Genomic DNA, 9855 nt, shown 5'->3' with positions numbered 1-9855 from the left:
ATTCCCAATCTGGCCCTCATACCATCATGCCACACCTAATCATCCCCAGCTTCCAATTGGCTCATTCATGCCCCCTCCTCTCTCCTTTAACTATTCCCCAAGTCGGCCGGCCGGCCAGATAGGACCAGCTACCAACCGGCCAGATAGCTAGGTCAAGTTGGCCGGACCGATAGCTAAGTAGCTATGTCCGGCCGGCCCAATAGCTAAGTACGGCCGGTCGGCCAGATAGCTAGGTCCACTTAGCTCTTTCCGGCCATATTGCTAGGTCGTGCCATGCCAGATAGTTAGGTCCAGCCACCCAGATGCCTATTACCGGCCAGCCAGATGGGTAACAGTCGACCTGCCAGATAAGTCCAGTCAGCCGGTCAGATGGAACCAGTCGGCCGGACCAGCCGTCCAACCAGAGGTCCACATCCGGCGCCGACAGAGATGGCCGCCTCGCTTCGTGTTCTTAGGAAACTGTGCAGTATTTTGTATTTTTATGTTTTTATTACTTACACTGTTTACCCCAGGAAATCTTAAGTCTTATTACATACAGCTGGGAGGAACTATTGGATATAAGAGCGACGTCAACTTGCCAACATTATGACCAGGAATACGACTCTGTTTGGTCCACCATCCAGGACAATGGATCGGATCCCAGCAGGTGACCCAAAACAACGGCGCCACAGAAGGGGCAGACAGAGCGTTCTTCTCGTCAGGCCCTGCACATCGCCCACCGCTCCCGAGTATACTACTTGCCAATGTCCAGTCTCTTGACAACAAGGTAGATGAAATCCGAGCAAGGGTTGCCTTACAGAGAGACATCAGAGATTGCAACATTCTCTGCTTCACGGAAACATGGCTCACTCTGGATACGTTAGAGTCGGTACAGCCACCTGGTTTCTTCACGCATCGCTCGACAGATGGTGAAATACGGACCGATTCCGAGCTCTGACCAGTGGAATGATGAATACATGCCCCCAGACCTAGTAGATGGACCCGGCTCCTTCACTTATGAGGAGCCTATGTTAGATGAGACCATTTTTTTATGTTTAGGTTCCTTCTTGTTTTGATTTTGATTTGATTGTTTAGACTGTTTTTTTAATGAAGATTATAATGAAAATCCTGACAAGAAGAGTTATGATTCTGATGTAGGCGGAGAACAGTCATTGTAAATACATATATTGATTTTTGTGTGGTTGATTTTGGGTATAATAGATAATAAAAATAGATGTGTGATTGTGTGTATAATATTTAGTCAAAGGGTGGATTGTTATGAATTTGATGAATAATGACTAAATTATGTATACATTTAACGTAGAACTATAACTAACAGAATTCTACCCTGTCTCTGTATAATGATGAAGAATGTTTGTCCATAAGAGAAGAGGAACTGTGGCAGACAACTTGTGACCTCTGTGAATCTGATAACAGGGAAGGAAGTCTCTCCACACAAAGAGGGGAGAAACTGTTGGGCTTGCAGTAGATTGTGCCACCTGTTGCAGGATGTGATAAGCAATGTATGCATAGGAGAACTTGTAGACTATATTGTCATTGTCTGAGAAGAGGAGGGACATTTATGACAAAATGGGAGATCTATAAACCAATGTACATGATATGATGGGGAGAGCTCATAAATAAACGTTGCTGACTATTGTAGACTGGCCTCTGTCTGTTTCATTTCAACAAGAATCTTACAAATTCTTGGTAGCAGACCGAGTAGTTTAATTGGAAGTTCAGTTTATGAACATTGAGAACATAATTTTCGTAACAAGGATCCTGTATTGAACGTTGCTTTTCTTGAGCGCCGTAAAAGGGTTCATCTGTGAAACTGCTGAAGAATCCTTCTGAATAATGAATGTAGGTTGCTGCCATTTCTGAATCTTTTGGTCCAGCCTTTTGTCCAATAGATGAGATGAGGATCTAGGATGATCTACTGTAGCTTGGCTGTTATATTTTAAACCAAACAATTAACTAGTGTATTGGAGAAATGGAGATGTAGCCAAATATTATAGCTAATTTAATGATGATTTAAAAAACTAGATTCCTGTGTTCTATACTTGATAAGCTATCAAAAAAACAAAACACATTACAAACACTTAAAACAAATAATAAAGTATAATTTTGTAACGGTCATTGGTGGAAGAAGGTGAGGACCAAGGTGCAGCATGGTACGCATTTTATTAAATACAACGTAACAAAAGGTACAACCGAAAACAGCTCCGTCAGGTGCACCACACACTAAACAGAAAATAAACACCCACCACCCATAGTGGGAAAACAGGCTGCCTAAGTATGGTTCTCAATCAGAGACAATGATTGACAGCTGCCTCTGATTGGGAACCATACCAGGCCACAAACAAAGAAATACAAAAACACAGAAAAAAGAACATAGAACGCCCACCCTAGTCACAACCTGGTCTAACCATAATAGAGAATAAAAAGCCTCTCTATGGCCAGGGCGTGACAGATTTTGCAGGAGTGAACTACCAAGACTGCCACTAGGCGCAGTCTCCTACAACTGTTCAGAATGATAAACTATTTGCATATTTGAGATATGTTTATCGAAGATGCACAAGTGAGCAACGCACAATAATCAATCTTCTTTTCAGTGTCTGAAATAAGGCACTGGGATGGAGATCCACCTCAGAAACTACCTGTCTGTTCCAATTAAAAGTGTACTTTTCCCCATTTACCATAACATTTCACAATATCACAAAGTAGGTCTTCCTAGGCATCCCCGTAGAACCATGGTGGATTTGACTGTGGTCATAAATTACAAGCAGACAAGGGGTGATTGCTCCTCAAAGGGAGAACAAGTGGATGAGACAGGTTTAGGGAGAATTATTAAAATGAATTGCTCTTGTTTGCAGAGAGAAAGAGGATTGTGAGATGACGGGCTCCTTAGAATGGGATGGGTAATTCTTCTTCCCCCAACATATTTATGTGTCCAGAGTTAATTCCCTTATTCACAGAGACAAACTCGGATTAACTCTGTGTGCATCTCCTTTCCCCTCATCCTCACCTCTTCTATCCTCTCCCCTCCTCTCTGTCTGCAGGCATCTATGATTGACTTTGACAGAGTAACAGTATTGAGAAGTGATATAAAAGGCATTTGGAACGCCATTCAATACAGAGTCTAATTAAGCTCTATGACTTACAGTACGTGGTTTTGAGGCCCCCATATCAAAAAATCTATTTGAGAGACAACAAAACAGTATCCCCTTTCATGGTGTAATATACTTTTTATCATCGTTGGAAATCTTTTGTTTGTTGTTTGCTTTTAAAAGGAACATGAATATAAACAATTGGGATTCAAATTAGGCCAGAGTTGCAATGGTTGCTCGTAGGATTTTAATACATAGTAGATTTAGCTATGCAAGATAATCTCTTTGATCATTTAAACAAAAACATATTTCTGCCAGTTATCAAATGAAACTCTTTCAATTAACATATTCAAAAGATGCAGTGTAACCCCCAGGAGGAGTCAACAGCCACCTCCTCAGCATCAAGAGCCAAACCTTGCTTGTTTGTCTGCTCCATGTAGTTAACTCCCTGATTAATTCTCTCAGAAATCACACTCTGCCATTTTTTTCTGCAGATCAATCAATCACTTAAAGTCTTATCTGCAAATGTCACTGTGCATCTGAGGAAAATGCCTCACTCTGTCACCATCCAAATGCTGGCCTTTCCTTATCACAGGAAAAAAGGCACGGGAAGGCTATTTTTCAGAGCCCCTAACGTGCCGGCCAAAATGAAGGAGTGTTTCCAGGAGTGTTTCACCATAGAAATGGACTAGTCTTTTGTAAATAATAAGCAGATAGTACACAGGAGGTATAGCATTTTCTTGTGTTTTACTGCCGACCTGGAAAAGGGATGTTTTTAAGGGATAAAAAAAGAACATCCTGTCAATTAAATTAGCTTGCACTAGTCAAGGTTGTGTCGTGTCGAAATTGGATTCGGACATGAATGGCCATCTTGCATCCTTTTTTAACAAAATAATTTCCAATCTCAGGTAGCAATCTAGATGAGATCAGAGGGGCTGTTGACATAAATGGGTGTGTGTGTGTGTGTGTGTGTGGGGGGGGCTTATTAACCAATTATGTTTCACAATCATGTCAGTCCTCCTTTGATCCTTTGTGTACTCTGAAAGTGATGGTGGTGGTCCACATCTAATCTGATATAGTCTTGCAGATACACCTTATTTGATCAAGTCAGGCATGAATTTAAACCAGAACACCACTGATTCTCACAAGGCACTACAGAAAGTTAAGAGAAACTCCAAGCTCTGTCGTCCTTGCAAATGTATGCTATTTCATGTTACCTCATAGATCAAAGTCAGATGAGGCAGAGCAGAACTAGATCATGACAGACAACCACCAATTCTCAAGCATGCACATGATTATAATTCCCTCTCATCAGACAGACAACTCCCCTTAATCAGTTACATTTACTTTATTTACCAGATGGACAATCAACAACTCACAACAACAATAGCGACCTCTGTTGTCTTCAAAATAGAAATGTCATGTGTTTGGAAGAGGTGGAGTCCAAGAGAGACTGAGTGTAATTACATGTGTGGTGGGTCAGGCCAGGTTCACAGTCAGGGCCAACTCCAAAAGGGACATCATGAGTGTGTGGGTGGCTGACATGATGGATGGACTTCTCCCTGGCTGGCCCTGCCTGGTCATATTGATCCTGCCAGGCATAATTGCCCATAGGGCCCTGGTCAGAAGTAGTGCACTAAATAGGGAAAAGGCCCTGGTCAAAAGTAGTGAACTAAAAAGGGAATAGGTTGCCACTTGGAACGTAGTCTGGGACTCTGGAGGTTCGGGGTAGGAGGGCCATCCATCATTCTTATCCCGGGGCCCCACCACCATATTTTAATCACGCCTCGATTGGAGGCCGATGATAAATACCTGGTGGCGGTAGCCAGCAGACAGCCATGGGAAGGGAAGAGGACACTGCCTGGCCATGTGGTAGCCTTCATTAGCAGTGTTAGCCAGGCCACTGTGGTGCTGACCTGCCATTAGGGATCTCTTTTTTTTCTCTCTCTCTCACTCCTCTGGTTGTGAGTGGCTGGGTCCTGAGAAGACCCGGGCAGGTGCTGCTTTTACAGGATCAAGTTCATCACACAGGACAGGACAGGACAGGACAGAGAAGGACAGGACAGAGCAGGACTGGACAGAGCAGGACAGGACAGAGCATCCATGCGTGTGAGTCCCAAATTGCACCCTATTCCCTATATAGTGCATTACTTTTGACCAGAGCCCTATTGGCCACGATCAGATTAAGATGCCATTTGGCACGTAACCTGCCTGGGACAGTGACAGCTTTCTTTAGCTCCCATCACGCTGGCATGGCTGGAATATGAACATCTGGAACCACATCAAATGTGCACTCAGGAGAACAGGCAATATTATCAAAGGGTGCAAATGAAGATTGAGTGTCTGCCGAGCATCTGTGTTCTGCAGGTGGGAAACAGGGATCTGTCTAGAAACCTCATCTACTGGGTTATCTATTTAACATGTAGCGCTTCTTCATTCTTTGATTGACATAACATAACACAGACCCCCCTGTACTGTAGGCCCACATTGAGGCACCAGAGCTAAACTACTAAACTAATCAGCTATGCTAAGTAACATGTATGCTTTTTGAACAATTCTTTAAGATTCAAATGAATATATCGATAGATATGGCATAGAATACTCCTCTTTACGAAACCAGTGTTTAATCTGAGTATTTGTTCTGACGTCTCACAGGATTCCTCTCTCTCTCTCTCTCTCTCTCTCTCTCTCTCTCTCTCTCCCTCTGTCTCTCTCTCTCCCTCCCTCTCTCTCTCTCTCTCTCTCTCCCTCTCTCTCTCTCTCTCTCTCTCTCTCTCCCTCTGTCTCACTCTCTCCCTCCCTCTCTCTCTCTCTATCTCTCTCTCCCTCCCTCTCTCTCTCTCTCTCTCTCTCTCTCTCTCCCATTCTCTCTCTCTCTCTCTCTCTCTCTATGTCTCTCTCTCCCTCTGTCTCTCTCTCTCCCTCCCTCTCTCTCTCTCTCTCTCTCTCCTCCCTCTCTCTCTCTCTCTCTCTCTCTCTCCCCTCTGTCTCACTCTCTCCCTCCCTCTCTCTCTCTCTATCTCTCTCTCCCTCCCTCTCTCTCTCTCTCTCTCTCTCTCTCTCTCTCCCATTCTCTCTCTCTCTCTCTCTCTCTCTATGTCTCTCTCTCCCTCTCTCTCTCTCTCTCCTCCCTCTCTCCTCTTTCTCTCCCTCTCTCTTTCTCTCTCTCTCTCTCTCTCTTTGTTTAAACATTCAGAACATCCGCTCCAATACCTAATTTCCTCAATTAAATAATATATATGCATGTTAATTGGAATTATATTAACCCATTTAACAGTTTGTGTCATGCATTTTTTATTCAGGATTTTTTTTTTGTCTCATCCTAAAGAAGAAAAAAAATGTCTTATGGTGACATTAGTTTTAATTTTTTTTATTTTTTATTTCACCTTCATGTAACCAGGTAGGCTAGTTGAGAACAAGTTCTCATTTGCAACTGCGACCTGGCCAAGATAAAGCATAGCATTTCGACACATACAACAACACAGAGTTAGCCATGGAATAAACAAAACACACAGTAAATTTTACAGTAGAAAAATAAATAAAAAGTCTATATACAGTGAGTGCAAATGAGGTAAGATAAGGGAGGTAAGGCAATAAATAGGCCATGGTGGTGAAGTAATTACAATATAACAATTAAACACTGGAATGGTAGATGTGCAGGACATGAATGTACAAGTAGAGATACTGGGGTGCAAAGGAACAAGATAAATAAATAAATACAGTATGGGGATGAGGTAGACAGATGAGCTGTTTACAGATGGGCTATGTACAGGTGCAGTGATCTGTGAGCTGATCTGACAGCTGGTGCTTAAAACTAGTGAGGGAGATATGAGTCTCAAGCTTCAGTGATTTTTTGCAGTTCGTTCCAGTCATTGGCAGCAGAGAACTGGAAGAAAAGGTGACCAAAGTAGGAATTGGCTTTGGGGGTGACCAGTGAGATATACCTGCTGGAGCGCATGCTATGAGTGGGTGCTGCTATGGTGACCAGTGAGCTGGGATAAGGCGGGGCTTTACCTAGACGGGCGGGCAGGTGCGGGCAGTGATCGATTGAATAGCATGCATTTAGTTTTACTTGCATTTAAGAGCAGTTGGAGGCCACGGAAGGAGAGTTGTATGGCATTGAAGCTCGTCTGGAGGTTAGTTAGGAGGTTAGTTAACACAGTGTCCAAGGAGGGGCCAGATGTATACAGAATGGTGTCGTCTGCTTAGAGGTGGATCAGAGAATCACCAGCAGCAAGAGCGACATCATTGATGTACACAGAGAAGAGAGTTGGCCCGAGAATTGAACCCTGTGGCGCCCCATAGAGACTGCCAGAGGTCTGGACAACAGGCTCTCTGCTTTTACACACTGAACTCTATCAGAGAAGTAGTTGGCAAACCAGGCGAGGCAATAATTTGAGAAACCAAGGCTGTCGAGTCTGCCAATAGGAATGTGGCAATTGACAGAGTTGAAAGCCTTGGCCAGGTTGATGAATACGGCTGCACAGTAATGTCTCTTATCGATAGTGGTTATGATGTCGTTTAGGACCTTAAGCGTGGCTGAGGTTCACCCATGACCAGCTCTGAAACCGGATTGCATAGCGGAGAAGGTACGGTGGGATTTGAAATGGTCGGTAATCTGTTTGTTAACTTTCAAATACCTTAGAAAGACAGGGTAGGATAGACATAGGTCTGTAGCAGTTTGGGTCTAGAGTGTCACCCCCTTTCAAGAGGAGGATGACTGCGGCAGCTTTCTAATCTTTGGGAATCTCAGCCGACACGAAAGAGAGGTGAACAGGCTAGTGATAGGGGTTGCAACAATTTTGGCAAATCATTTTAGAAAGAGAGGGTCCAGGTTGTCTAGCCCGGCTGATTTGTAGGGGTCCAGATTTTGCAGCTCTTTCAGAACATCAGCTATCTGGATTTGTTTGAAGGAGAAATGGTGGGGGCTTTGACGGGTTGCTATGGAGGGTGCTGGGCAGTTGACCGGGATAGGAGTAGCCAGGTGGGAAGCATGGCAGCCGTAGAGAAATGCTTATTGAAATTCTCAATTATTGTGGATTTATCGGAGGTAACAGTGTTTCTTAGCCTCAGAGCAGTGGGCAGCTGGGAGGAGGTGCTCTTATTCTCCATGGACTTTACAGTGTCCCAGAAATGTTTTGAGTTTGTGCTACAGGATGCAAATTTCTGTTTGAAAAAGCCAGCCTTAGCTTTCCTAACTGCCTGTGTATATTTGTTCCTAACTTTCCTAAAAAGTTGCATATCACGGGGGCTATTCGATGCTAATGCAGAATGCCACAGGATGTTTGTGCTGGTAAAGGGTCTGGACAGGTCTGGAGTGAACCAAGGACTATATCTATTCCTAGTTCTACATTTTTTGAATGGGGCATGCTTATTTAATATGGTGAGGAAGGCACTTTTAAAGAATAACCAGGCATCCTCTACTGACGGAATGAGGTCAATGTCATACCAGGATACCCCGGCCAGGTCGATTAGAAAAGCCTGCTCGCAGAAGTGTTTTGGGGAGCGTTTGACAGTGATGAAGGGTGGTCGTTTGGTCGCAGACCCATTACGGATGCAGGCAATGAGGCAGTGATCGCTGAGATCTTGATTGAAAACAGCAGAGGTGTATTTGGAGGGCGAGTTAGTTAGGATGATATCTATGAGGGTACCCATGTTTACGGATTTGGGGTTGTACCTGGTAGGTTCATTGATAATTTGTGTGAGATTCAGGGCATAAAGCTTAGATTGCAGGATGTCCGGGGTGTTAAGCATGTCCCAGTTTAGGTCACCTAGTAGCACTAGCTCAGAAGATAGATCGGGGGCAATAAATTCACATATGATGTCGAGGGCATAGCTGGGGTCAGAGGGTGGTCTTTTGCAAGTGGCAACAGTGAGAGACTTGTTTCTGGAAAGGTGAACTTTTAGAAGTAGAAGCTAGGATTGTTTGGGTACAGACTTGGATAGTAATCCAGAATTCTGCAGGCTATCTTTGCAGTAGATTGCAACACCGCCCCCTTTGGCAGTTCTATCTTGGTGGAAAATGTTATAGTTAGGGATGGAGATTTCAGAGACTCGGAGATTTCGGAGATTTCAGACAACATGGTTGGTTAAGACATATTGAGCAGGGCTAGAGGCTCTACAGTGAAATAAGACAGTAATCACTAACCAGGACAGTAATGGACGAGGTATATTGATATTAGAGAGAGGCATGCATAGCCAAGTGAACATATGGGTCCAGTGAGTGGTTGGGCTGGCTGGGGACACGGCGATTCAGACAGTTAGCAGGCGCTAACAAGCTAGCAGTTAGTAGGCCAGGGCTAAACAAGCTAGCAGTTAGTAGGCTGGGGCTAAACAAGCTAGCAGTTAGCAGACCGGTGCTAAACAAGCTGGCAGTTAGCAGACCGGGGCTAGCAAGCCAGAAGTTAGCAGACCGGGTTAGCAAGCAAGCAGTTAGCAGACCGAGGCAAGCAAGCAGTTAGCAGACCGGGGCAGGCAAGCTAGCAGTTAGCAGACCGGGGCTAGCAAGTTAGCAGAAGGGCCTTTGGGGGACGTTGCGATCGAGGTAAGTCTGTTTTTGCCTCTTCGTGTGGTGACGTCAATAGACCAGTCTTGGATTAGTAGGGTTCCAAGTAGCTCTAGGTAGCTAGCAGGCCGCGGTTAGCAGAATGGGCCTTCAATGGACGTCGCGCCTGAGGGGCCTGTAAGAATCCTCGGGCAGATTATATCGGTATTCCAGTCGTAGAGAATCCGGGTTCCGTACCGTCAGTAGAAGGGGTCCGGATAT

Source organism: Oncorhynchus masou, chromosome 19 (assembly GCF_036934945.1).
Source record: "Oncorhynchus masou masou isolate Uvic2021 chromosome 19, UVic_Omas_1.1, whole genome shotgun sequence".
NCBI classification, from domain to species: Eukaryota; Metazoa; Chordata; class Actinopteri; order Salmoniformes; family Salmonidae; genus Oncorhynchus; species Oncorhynchus masou.
This window is presented reverse-complemented; position numbering follows the sequence as displayed.